The sequence below is a fragment of the Rhincodon typus genome, chromosome 4 (assembly GCF_021869965.1).
Source record: "Rhincodon typus isolate 14 chromosome 4, sRhiTyp1.1, whole genome shotgun sequence".
Classification (NCBI taxonomy): Eukaryota; Metazoa; Chordata; class Chondrichthyes; order Orectolobiformes; family Rhincodontidae; genus Rhincodon; species Rhincodon typus.
Genome location: NC_063335.1, coordinates 5,853,590 through 5,866,236, shown reverse-complemented (window position 1 = coordinate 5,866,236; position 12,647 = coordinate 5,853,590).

Genomic DNA, 12,647 nt, shown 5'->3' with positions numbered 1-12,647 from the left:
TGTAGTGGTAATAAAACTAGTAATCCAGAGGTCCAGGTTAATACTCGAGGGACACAGATTCTAAAATCCACCATGGCAACTGGTGAAATTTGAAATCAATTCATAAATCTGCAAAAGACAACTAGTGTCAGAAATACTGACCATGAAACCAAGTTTTTTACACAGAGGGTGGTGGGTGCCTGAAACTCACTGCCAGGGGAAGTAGTGGAAGCAGATCCTGATAAAGGGCGTCTTGACAAATACATGATAGAATGGGAATAGACGGATACGGTCCCTGAAAGGGTAGGGGGTTTTAGTTGTGACGGGCAGCATGTCGGTGCAGGCTTGGAGGGCCGAAGGGCCTGTTTCTGTGCTGTAATCTTCTTTGGTCTTTATTCTTTGAAACCATCACCTAATGTCATAAAAATCTATCTCGTTCACTACTGTCCTTTTAGGGAGGTAAATCTGGCATCCTTACCTGGTCTGATCTACAGTAATGTAATTGGCTCTTCATCATCCTCTGGAATTCTCAACCACAGAAACATGGAAGATAGGAGCAGAAGTAGGCCATTTGACCCTCGAGCCTGCTCCACCATTCAATATGATCATGGCTGATCATTGAGCTCAACACCCTAATCCCACCCTCCCCCCATTTCCCTTGATCCCTTTAGCCACAAGAATGATATCTGCCTTCTTCTTGAAAATATATAATGTTTTGGCTGTAACCACTTTCTGTGGCAGTGAGTTCCACAGACTCACCATTCTCTGGGTGAATAAATTTCTCCACATCTCAGCTCTAAGAGGATTATGCCTTATCTTTAAACTGTGACCCATGTCACTTTTTTCAAGGGCATTTAGGGATGGCCAGCAAATGCTGGCTTTGCTAGTGACACACACATCCCATGGAGAAATAAAGAACGTTGGTCACCATGTCAATGCGGATATCCAGAAATGGATGCTAGGCACTTTATTTGCAATTTTACAACTACCTGAATGCTATTTCATGTATCACAGGGGCCTGTCTATGTTTATAAGGCCGTCCTAGGACACTTATGCTGAGCAGATATGGAATGTTATTCCCCAAAATTACACCTGTTTTACTGTATAAAATTGGTCTCAACAATTTTACCCATTTGGTTTCAGATACTAAAATAGTGGTGACATCTCCAATGTAATTTTCCCTACAATGTATGATTTTGGTAATCAGCTTGGATCCCAGGTAATGTAGTTTATGTAAGATGTAAGCATTTTGTCTCTTGTTTTGGACAGTTCCATTGCTTACAAGTTCTGTCCCATCCTACCATATAACTGGCAAACATAGACACGCATATTCCGAAACACTAACCTTAAAAGACTTGCAGGCTGAGCTTCATATAATTGCTTCCTGCTCAAGCATCCACTCCATAACAAGTATGACCATGCAGTTACCTCTCTGACCTACTTCCAAACAGAAGAAGAGCTCTACCTGCACACACAGTGGATGTTGATTCCGTTATCCAAAATTCTAGTTTCTCAGAAATGCAGTAAATATGCACGTAATTGAACAAAGGCAGTGAAATTATTAAATTAATGTGTAATTGCTCAATGGCAGTAAAGCATGTAATTGATTAATCTGAACGTTTTGAGGAAAATGTGAGTATCTTAATGAATTCCAACATAGCACATACTGCAGTTTTCAAAATTAAATCATCTTGTGAAATCCGAAGAACAACTCGTATTAAAATAATGGAAATTAACAAAATTAAATATTTTCATCACTTGCTTTTCAATTACAACATGCAAGGCTCATTAGCAGTTAAATATGGCATGAGATCTTGATCGTCAAGGGGATCAAGGGTTATGGGGAGAAAGTGGGAGAATGGGGTTGAGAAACTTATCAGCCATAATTGAATGGCAGAGCAGACTCGATGGGCTGAACAGTATAATTTCTGCTCCTATGACTTATGGTCTTATGCTCTAAGTCTTGTATTTTTCCTTTTCAATTACTGGTAAATTGGTATGTTTCTCACTGCAAGCCATCACAAGCGTTGCTATTAAAAGGACCGTAGATGAACATCTCATGACCATGCTAACAGGCAACATTGTTGGAGATGATAACTTTTGCATAATTTCTTTATAATTCTGGTCTCTGAGTAGGTCCTATGCAACATTAAAAACAAATTTATACAGAACTTTTAAAGCTGGAAACCAATCCAAAGCCCTTTGAAGTAATTATTAAACAAAATTTGATACCGAGCTACATTAGAAATAAGTAAATGAATGAAAGATTGGCCAAAAAGATAAGTTTTATGAAGCATCTCAAAGAAGGAATAAGAAGCAGCAAGGTTTAGGGAGGAAATTTCAGAGATCAGGGCCTTAGCAGCTGAAGATTTGGCCTCCAGTGGTGATTTGAGTAAAGGCAAACTTGTCTAAGAGGCTAGATATGGAGTTGAAAACTGTACATAGTTCTCCAGTTATGGTCTCACCAAAATGAAGCCGGAGTTCCCTACTACTTGAACTCCATTCCTCTTGCAATAATGGTTAACAAATCATTTTCCTTTCTAATTGCTTCATGTACTTATCTGATACCTTAGTATGTTTCCTATATAAGAACACACACTATCAGAGCATGAAATTATTTGCTCATTAGGAGAATGAAGAGCCAGGGCATTAGAATACACCTGGCTCCTAGTCTTCATGCTTTGCTTTTGGTCATCTATTACTCCATCAGGCCACCCCTCATCATTAATACACTCAATCTTGGTTTTGTAGGAGCCACCAGACTTCATTCCAGCCTTGATTTAAATTTGGGTGCAAGATCTGAATGTTGTGTTTGATGACATAGTAGCTATGTCCATTTTCAAGGAACCATTCAATTTGATGTGGCAACGAGGAGCAATGGCAAAACTAAAAACAATGGGTTTATGCTGATTGCTACCCATGATTGATTTAAAACTGTGATAAAGGAAGATGGTTGTGGTAGTTAGAGGCCAATAATTACAGCTGCATGACATTATGGCAATCCTTTCTCAGGGCAATGTCTGCTGCTCATCCACCTCCAAATATTTTCTCAACCATCTTTTAGTCATAATGTTGGAAATGAGGTTTTGCGCTGACAATTTGGAAGTTTTGTACTCTGTTTGCAAACTTCTAATAATGAATTAGCTCTTACAGTAGGCCCTGGATAACATTTAGGCTTGAGCTGTCAAGGGAAGGTGGCATTCAAATTACATAACTACCAGGCATTGATAATCACCAACAAAATTGGCCTGGCACCTACTTCTGATTTTTCAATAGCACCTGGGGAGTTACCATTGACCAAATGTTTTACTGCACCAGCACTATCACTATAAATAAATTGAAATCCAACCCAGCCAATTATCACCTCCATCAAGTACCTGCACCTGATCACAGCAAAGTAATGAAAGGAGTTGTTGACAGTGCTATCAAACAGCACTTATTCTGTGATAATCTACTCTTTGACACTCAGTTTGAGTTCCACCAAAGCTACTCAGCTGTTGATCTCATTACAACTTTGGGCCAAGCATGAACACAAAGAATTAAATTCCAAAGGCTAAGTGAGAATCAATCCCCTTGATACCAAGACAGTACTTGACTGAGTGTGGCATCCAGGATCCCAAGCAAAAGTTGCATCAAGGGGACCTGGGGAAGAATGGTCCTCTGGTTCAGTTCATACCTGTCACAAAGGAAGATGCTGATGGTTATTGGAAGTCAATGAGCTTAGGTCTGGTACATAACTGCAAGAGTTCTTCAGGTAGTGTCCTAGGCTCAACCATCTTCGGCTACTACGTCAATGAATTTAAGTCCATCATGGGGTCAGAGGCGGAGATATTCACTGCTGATTGCACAACAGTCAGCACCATTTATGACTTGTCAGGCACTGACGCAGTTTCAGCTCAGGTCTGGACAACATTCAGGCTCCAACTGATTAGAGGAAAGTAACATTTGTGACACACAATTGTCAGGCGACACCCACTTCTAACAAGAGAGAATCTCACTATTGCTTCTTGACATTCAATGGCATTTCCATTACTGAATCCCACAGTATCCCTATCCTGGGGATTACTATTCTCCAAAAACTGAATTGGACCAGACATCTGAATATTATGGCTACAAGAGCAGGTCAGAAGCTAGGAATTCTGGTACAAGTAACTCACCTACTGATTCCCCAAAGCCTGCCCACCACCTGTAAGGCACAAGTCTGGATTATGATGAAATATTCTCTGCTTGCCTGGAAAGTACAGCTCCAATGACACTCAAGAAGCTTGGTGCAATCTAGGATCAAAAAACCTGCTTGATTGGCATCCCATCCACATTCATTACCGACGCACAATGTCGGAATGTGTACAATCTCTTCTGCTATAACACGGTAGTTGCGTTCTTGTGTGACCTCACGCTATAGAAAATCGCGCAATAAAAATAACAAGCCTTATGGAAAAAAATAGGGTTGGGGCAGACCACTGAAAATATTACTCAAAATCAAAACAAATATAGTAGTTAGCCTAACACAAAGGATAGCACAGTTTAGATAAATGTTAAATTCATATCTAATAGTGAAATAACACAGTAAATTTAACAGTTCACCTTGAAAAGGTTTGAAGATAACTTGATGGGGAAGGAGGGTGGTTTTGAGGTTGCTGAGTTCTTAAGACAGGGGCTGAGGGTTATCATCATCATCATCATTATCATCACCTTCAGGTGCAGTTGTGGTTAAGGCGAAAAATAGTTAATCCAGAAGTGGATGGTTGTGGTTCATTGTCTTCTGACTTTTTCTTGGGTGTTGGCTTAAAAAAAACATCCAGTTTTTGTTGCTTTGTCCTTTTTCTTCTTTCATGAAGCTGTTCATAGGGTGCCAAATAAGATCTTATCCTGCGTTCTGCATTGTAATCATTGTATTCTAAGAGCTTCAATTGCTTCTCAATTTCCCTCAGGTTAGAATACAAAACAGAAGTGGAAAGCTCTCATGGTGGTGCATCCTGGACTTGATCATCTTCTTCATCTCCAGCTTCCACTTGACCCTCAGCGATAAGTAGTTGTAGAGAGGTCTTCACAGTGGGACTTAAGCAGCTCTTTAACGTCCTCACTCTCCACTTCTTCAAATCCAACTTGCTTTGCAAGAGCAACACAATGTTCTTTGATTCTTGAGAGCACCTCTGACAGTTCAAAGCCTTTAAAATCATGAATAAAATCTGGGAGAAGCTTTTGCCAAACTGCATGCCAGTAGTCCTTACTGACATCACCCCAGGCCTCCAGGATAATGTCAATAGCATTCTTGATGTTAAAGCTTTCCCAGAATTGAAGAACACAGTCCTTATTATCCCCCTCAGTAGCTGCAATCAGCCTCTTAAATGTCTGCCTTAAATAAGTTTTAAAAGCTGCTATTGTACCCTGGTCCATGGGTTGAAGGAGAGACATTGTGTTTGGGGGTAGAAATAGTGTTTGATGTTTTCAGAAAGCTCAGCAATGGTGGGAGGATGGCTTGGCGCATTTTCCAGAATATGGAGAGTCTTGAAATCCAAGATTTTTTCTTGCAATAATTTCTAAAAACATCTTCAAAAACATCAACAATAAGGTCAGAAAAAACTTGCCCTGTCTTCCAATCTCTTTTGCTTGACCTAAAGTGGACACCTAGAGTGGACTTAAGGTAACCTTTCAAGGCTCGCGTCTTGGCAGAGTAGGACACCACCACAGGCTTAAGCTTTAAGTCTCCAGCAACATTGGCACCCAACAGCACAGTCATATGATCCTTTGCAACCTTAAAGCTTGGAGGGTGTGCCTCATTCTTAGAAACGTAGGTTCTTGATGGCATTTGCTTCCAGTATAAACCTATCTCATCCAAACTGAAAATTTGGTCTAAGTTGTAGCCTTCTCCCTCAATCAATTTTATTCACTATCAGAGGAAATGTCATCTCACATTCCTAGTCTGCGCTGGCAGCTTCACCACATAATTTTATGTTATGAAAAGCATAGCACTACTAGCACTAAAGGCAGGCACAATATCACATGTTTTTTCATTAGGTTCATTAGGTTTATAACATCTAGCTTCTCTCCAAGTGTTATAGCCTTTCTTTTATGTTCACCACCAGCAATTTTATTACCAGGACGCTTCTTGTAAACTTTCTTGTTACTTTGTCCTCCCATAATTATGGGTAACATGGCAAATTTTGGGAAAAAAATAGATGAAAACTAAGGAGTACCTCTCGAAAAACACTTCACAACAAAGCATGTAAGTCAACTGAATATGTGATGTTGATGTGGAGACTCTGTTGGCGTAAACATTGTATTCCTCTGTGCACCATGACACTTAAAGTGTTGAGGATGGAATCACATAATAGCCAACACATGTCTGCAAAAGGCCACGTTTTGCAAACAGCGTTCACCTATTCATCAATCGTGTTACAGCCAATTAACGAAACACGTGTAAATAGCACAAAGCACTGTACCATCTACAAAGCATGTTGGCTCCTTTGACAATACCTTCCAAATCAATGAATTTTACTATCTAGAAATGCAGCAAATACTTGGGAACACCACTAATTACAAGTTCCCCTCCAAGACATATAACATGCCGACCTGGAAATAAATCACTGTCTTTTCTATTGTTACTGTGTCAAAATCATGGAACTCACTTCCTAACAGCCCTGTGGATGTCTCTACATTATTTTAGATTGCAATGGTACTAGAAGGCAGCTCACCGCTACTTTCTCAAGGGAAATTACAGACAAACAACAAATGTTGGCTTAGACAGCCATGTCCACAACCTGCGAAAGAATGAATTAAAAATGAGCAAATAGAAGTTCTTCATTATCACTCCCAACACTTAATAAATCTAAATCTTTAGAGAATTCCCACTTTGTAACCTGTAAATTCAAGTTAAGTGGGTTTTTTTACTGTTGTGTATATCAAATGGATAATTGATTTCACAATATAAATTCACCTTTAAAATAATTAGCCTACATTTTCAAATTACCCATTTCATCAATTTGGATCGGAAGAGAAATGTGTTTGAGGGGTTTTTCTGTCATGCGCCCCTCTGTCCTGTTACACCACCTCCACCTAACCCATTGCCACTCTCTCTGTCTGGTGTCACTCAGTTTATCCATATATGTGAAGCTGCTTTGGATAGTGAAGACAGGATAGTGAAGAAGGCGTTTGGTACGCTTGTCTTTATTTGTGAGTGCATTGATTACAGGAGTTGGGAGGTCTTGTTGAGGCTGTACAGGATGTTGATTAGGCCACTTTTGGAATACTGCATTTAATTCTGGTCTCCCTGCTACAGGAAGGATGTTGTGAAACTTGAAAGGGTTCAGGAAAGATTTACAAGAATGTTGCCAGGGTAAGAGGGTTTGAGCCATAGGGAGATGCTGAATATGCTGTATCTGGAGTGTTGGAGGCTGAAAGGTGACCTTATGGAAGTTTATGAAATCAAAAGGGGCATGGATAGGGTGAATAGCAAGGTCTTTTCTCTGGAATGGGGGAGTCCAGAACTAGAGGGCATAGGTTTAAGGTGAGAGGGTAAAGATTTAAAAGGGACCTAAGGGGCACCTTTTTCATGCAGAGGGTAGTGCATGTATGGAATGATCTGCCAGAGGAAGTGGTGGAGGCTGGTACAATTATAACATTTAAAAGGCATCTGGATGGATGTATGAATAGGAAGGGTTTAGAAGTATATGGGTCAAATGAGACTAGATTAATTTAGGATATCTGGTTGGCATGGACGAGTTTGACCGAAGGGTCTGTTTCCACGCTGTACAACTCCAAGACTCTATGACTTTATGACTCAGTGAGGGGAACTTTGCTCATCGGTGTAAAAGATATAACTGCCAACCACATTCAGCTCAAGACTTGTGCTCCAGAACAAGGCACACCTTGGTTGAGCAGTTCAATTATAGTGAATTAATTAAACACTGGCATAGATGCAAAATTGCCCATGTATGTTCTGATCATAAAAACAAGAGCAATACAATCTATTCACGTACTGCCCTGTCAGTCCACTCTCAAAAATCAGCGAAGTTTTATAAGGTATCATTGACAGTGGGATTAAATGACACTTACTCAGCAATGAATCTTGGTTTGAGAGTTTCAAAGACTACTTCACACCACATCTCATGTGATCTCAAACTTGGATAAATGAGTTGAATTGTTTGCATGAAAGTGAACTTCAATGCAGTATGACTGAGTGTGAAATCAAGGAGCTGTAGTCACATTGAAGTCATTGGGAATCAGAAAAATTCTCCATGAGTTGGAGTCTTAGCTACCACAAGGGAAGATAGCTATGGCTGTTAAAGGTCAATCATTTCAGTCCTAGGAAGTTGGTGCAGCAATTACTCAGGGTAGTATCCTAAATGTTTCAGACCTTGCATTGCATGACAACCCAATTTGTACAAGGCATTCAACAGGGTGGCTCAGTGGTTAGCACTACTGCTACACAATGCCAGGGACCCAGGTTCAATTCCACCCTCGGGTGACTGTCTGTGTAGAGTTTGCATGTTCTCCCTGTGTCTGTGTGCGTTTCTACCAGGTGCTCCAGTTTCCTCCCACAGTCCAAAGATGTGCAGGCTAGGAGGATTGGCCATGGGAAATTGCCCACAGTGTCCAGGGATGTTTAGGTTAGGTGGGTTAGACATGCTGAATGGGTCTTGATTTTGCTCTTCAGAGGGGTGGTGTGGACTTGTTGGGCTGAATAGCCTGTTTCCAATCTGTAACGACTCTATGAACTTATTTTTTTTTACTACATCCAAAAATGCTATCACACACAACTGAATGGCTTTCACTACCATTAGATTTCCTGTGTTTCCAATTGCTCAATTTATGTGCAGAGCCCATTAAGGGCAATGCAATAAAACAAAATGTGAGGGATAAGTAGCCTGGCCCTTCTTTGCCAACACATGATTCAGGAGTGGCCCTTTGCTCACTTATTGCTACAACATTAGCACATGTGATGGATGGCCTTTCATAATGGGGTTTAAAAGACACCAAATTTCTTGACCTTTGTTTCTTTATTCAGTGATCATTGTATGTATGATTACATAGAAAAAAAAATGTGTACCTGGAACATTTTAAAGTTTGGTGTAGCACCAGGTTTTCCTTAAAATTACACTTTTGTCTAAAAATCCATTGGATTCCACAATGCATTTGGCTTCAGAAGGTCACAAACGTTTGTAGTGAATGGATTTAAGTTTGCAATTGCTTCAACTAAGTTTCACATTTCTCTGGGGAAATGCAGCAGGTTTCTTATTATAAATTCCAGTTTACAGCATTAATATTGTAAAACGAATGCGAATATTCTCTGTCATCATCGAAAGAAAATTTCATAACTGCAATGGAATTATAAGCAGCTGTGTCTATGTGATGAATGTGTTCATTTGGAAAAGGTTAGGAAGCCATTAAGAAGAAATAATTCTTAATGTATTTTTAATCAAACTTTTTCTTCAACCTTCATCCATTTGGGAGGAGAATGTGTTCAGGGGGTCAATTGCTATCTGCAAAAAGACAGGTTTCCAGTTGTAAATCTGGGCCAGAGTTTACAGCTTCTGTGGGCATTAGCCAAGTTACTCTAAAGAAAAAAATATATTTTGCCTTTAGGCCAACTGACCAATTAGATTGCCAGTGCTCCAGGACTGAGGTGAATTTTCCAGGAATTGTAGACTAATCTTGAGAATACTGCTGCTAGCAATCATAGACAGTGTAATTAGGCCAAAGAAGAAGGATTTTTGGCCCTCCAAGTCAATGCAGGCTCTCCGTACAGTGATCCAACTTGTCCTAGTCCCCCCCATTCAATCTCAGTGGCCCTGCAAGTTCATTTACCTTAAATGCTCATCCAATTTCCTTGTGAAATGACTTATGCTCTCCATTTCCACCACAAGCATAGGCAGCGAGCTCCAGGTCATTACTATTTGCTGAATGAGAAGGTTTTTTCTCACATACCCCCATAATCACTTGCTCAAATCCATAAATCTGCGTCCCTATTCCTTGCACAATCAGCTATTACTAATATTGTTGCATGAGCTTGGCTTTTATTTATAGGAAGTTGAGGAGTGATCTGATTGTAGAGTTTATAAGAGTCAAAAGAATTGATAGCATCGATATAGAGAAACTGTTTCCTCTGGCTGGGGAGATTGAGAAGCTGGGAAATAAATTTAGAGTGAAAACACTTAGGAATGAAATCTATAAGCATTTTCTTTGCCACGCAAAAAGTGGTATAAATCCATGTTTGACTCTCTCCTTCCCCTCAAAAAGCAATAGTTGATACTGAGACAAGGCAGCTTTACAGGCTGAGATAAGTATATTTTTGTTGGGTAAGAACTTTAAAGGATATGGAGCAAAGAGAGTAAGATGGAACCAAGACGAGTTGAACCATGGCTAATTGAATATTTGAGAAGGCCCTTGATCGTGGTTCCTTCTATCTCCATGTCCATAGATTGCTTTTCCAATCATTATAAGCAATAAGAATGATGGAGGCTGTGAACTCACTTAACGCTTTGTGCCTGCATTCAGAAAACCAGTTTGCGGATACTATGATTTTCAAATAGCATGTGATAAGATTAGAGGGGTTTTCAACAATGGTTAAAAAAATAACAGAATTAGTATATGGCAATTAGGTTGACAGAAAATAAACTTAATGGTAGGAAGCATCAAGGATAATACATCAAAAACGCTTTTTTATTAATAGGGATTAACATTCAAAGGCATTTTAGGACAGATGTCAGGTTATTAAAGAAAGAAAACCCGATTTAAATGGTGTCTTTCACAAACTCGGGCATTCCAAAGGCTTTCACAGCCAATAGAATATCTTTTTATGTACATCTATGTTGCAATGTGAAAGAACAAGTTAGCGACCTATTACCAGGAGTGGACTGCTATGGAAATAGATGGAAATATGTGCTTTACCTCGTGCTACTCAACACAGGAACAGAAAAGAAGAGCAGCTAATGCTGCTGGCCACAGGGTGACGCTCCTGAGCTACAGATAACATCACAGTAGGGTATCAGGTGTGCTGGGAGCCTGCAGAAATTCCAAAAAATGGTGAATGTTTTTCACTTAATTAAATAAGATTTTTAGGTAAAGTCTTAAAATACTGAATTAAAATACACGACTGATACCATTGGTTTCAAAATGATGCAGGTTATTTAATTGGATACTTTATTGAAGAGCTAGCAAAAGCACACTGGGCTGAAGGAGCTCCTCTGTGTTGCATCTTTAGGATTGTATGAACTTCATCCATTGTGCATGAATTATCTCCAGTAGAACCAGGTTGTAATGATAGCCCATGGCACTGTTGTGTCAACTCACTTCAAATAGATAAGGCTGAATTTTGATCTGAGAGTTGGAAGTTTGTGAGTCAGGCCAGTTTCCAATGTCACAATCCTGCATACTGCCAGCAATAGGCCCTAGATATCTTGAGGCCAGGTGGTAGGGTTAGATTGAAGTCAGTGCTACTGGCTCTTCTTGTGGCTGGTCCAAGGCAAGCACCTTGAAAGGCCCTTCACTGCTCACTGGAACGTTGGCCCAGGTATTGGAGAGGAGTGAAAGGGTCCTTAACACTACCCACTACCACTTCAGTCATCCTTATCCCCCACATAACTCTTTCATAGTCCTTACGCTCTAATACACCTTATTTCCTCTCTCAGCCTCCTCATGCCCTTCACACCTACTCACCAAATATTCACCCACAATCAAATTAGAGCTTCATTGTTGTACAAGCAGAGTAGTGTTTATCCACTGGGTAATGAATGCTATTGTATCAAAGGCTTTCTTACTTTTACCAGCTGTTCAAGTGAATGGTCACTTACTTTTTCAATCAAAGCTCTGCCATTAGTTACTGATTTAAAAACAGATAAAGCATACCTAACAAAATAACATACCATTATGCCGTGAACTTTGCATCACATTTTTAATTTACCTGTCATATGGTCCCTGGCTCTAAACAAGGGCTCCTAACATCTCTTAACTGGTATGCACCAGATGACCTTCAAAAAGCCAACCCAACTCCATAAAAACTCTGGGGATTGGTGGGTAGGGAGAGTCAGGTGTCTTCAAATGTCCACTTCTGCAATCGAGACAGAATCTAATGATGGCCGTGAATCCATTGTCAATTGTTGGGAAAAGCCCATCTGGTTCACTAATGTCCTTTAGGGAAGGAAACTGCCATCCTTACCTGGTCTGGCCTACAAGTGACTCCAGACCCACAGCAATGTGGTTGACTCTTAACTGCCCTCTGGGCAATTAGAGATGGGCAATAAATGCTGCCTGGCCAGCGACACCCTCATCCCATGAATGAATAATAAAAAAACTTGCAATGCCTCCTCTTATCCAAAGCCAATCCAATCTGCCAGTGATTGGGATTATGAATTCCAGAATCAGGTTCTGTCTGTCACCTTTATAGATCAATTGATGCAGGTTGGCCCTTTTGGGAAAATCTAGCCCTATACTTAGGGGCTGCACAGTGGCTCAGTGAGTAGCACTGCTGCCTCACAGCACCAGGGTCCTGGGTTCATTTCCACTCTCAGGCAGCTCTCTGTGTGGAGTTTGCACATTCTCCCTGTGTCTGCAGGGGTTTCCTCTGGGTCAACAAGGTGCAGAGCTGGATGAACACAGCAGGCCAAGCAGCATCATAGGAGCAGAAAGGCTGACGTTTCAGGCCTAGAAGGGTCTAGGCCTGAAATGTC